Consider the following 1,305-nt stretch of genomic DNA (forward strand, 5'->3'; position numbering starts at 1 on the left):
ATATATATATATATATATATATATAAACTATCGAGAAGGTTTATGAGTAGCACAGCAATCTACGTTTCCGATTAACCTAGGAGCAGAAAACCGCATTGAAGACTGGTTATTGTGGAGGTCGTTGCACTTTAATGGTCAAAGAACATATAAGTTTGCAAGCGATGCAAGGTAGAGCTACTGAAGTGTTTTGGTAGTAGATTTCGGATAATGACTACCAAATATAGTTTGTTTTACATGAAAGCAAAATTTCTTGTCAGCAAGAGCCATATAAATTGTGTAAGGAAATTGGAGGAAGGCGTTGAAACTCCCCCTCTTGGAGTTTATTTTATTCAACAGCAAAGAGAGTTATTTTTTTCAGAGAGAAGTATGTTTGGTACGTTCGAAAATGACGATATAATACCTGCTTGAATAAGTAGAGTTAAAGGAATGTATTATACTACGTGCTTACAACGTATGATCACTCTGAAATTGACTTCAGGTAACGAAAAATAAAGGCATGAAGAGTTTGACTTCAGTTCACGAATACTGCTTTGAATCTTTAGCAGTTCGCTGTGAAAAGATGTCGCGTTCGAAATATCAGAATGGATGGGTAAATAAGCATCCTTAAAGTGAAACAGCGCATTGGTACGTAAACAAAGGTATCAGCAAATAGAAGAGACAGAAGGGAACATCGCCTTTCAAGTAACTCAGAATTGGTGAAGGTAAGCTTGCCATACTTTAATGCAGTTTTGAATATGGAGATTAAGATTGTTTGGTATTGGATATTCATCGCGTAGTGTCCCTAGTCACTTTAACCTCTGTCGTAGTTGGACAGTCGAAGTAAATAAATAGACAAAATCCCTTCAATTTATAATATTCTCTAACCAAGTAATAATACACAATTACAACATATAAATGAATAATGAATAAAACAAAACGTGAAAACTACTAAAAAATATATTCTCTAATACTCATACGAGACCATATAGGTTAAAAAAAGTATAGAAGACCCTACATACAAGAACACCGTGTACATAGAACGAATTAGAAAAAAAAAACGCGAAAACCACTTTTTTTGGGTTTGTCCATTTACGTGGAAGCTCCGGGCAAAATGTTACAGTGTATGACTATCCTTGGGACATAAGTAATGTGTGTGTGAAGTTTGGTGAAAATTGGTTAAGAATTGTGGAAATGTATGCGTTAGTCAATATACCCACACATACTGTGATTTATATATACTAATTCTTTATTCAAATACCCAGGCTCTTATACAGAGATACTAGATATATATATATTATATATATATATATATATTATATATATATA

Source organism: Octopus bimaculoides, chromosome 4, assembly GCF_001194135.2.
Source record: "Octopus bimaculoides isolate UCB-OBI-ISO-001 chromosome 4, ASM119413v2, whole genome shotgun sequence".
NCBI classification, from domain to species: Eukaryota; Metazoa; Mollusca; class Cephalopoda; order Octopoda; family Octopodidae; genus Octopus; species Octopus bimaculoides.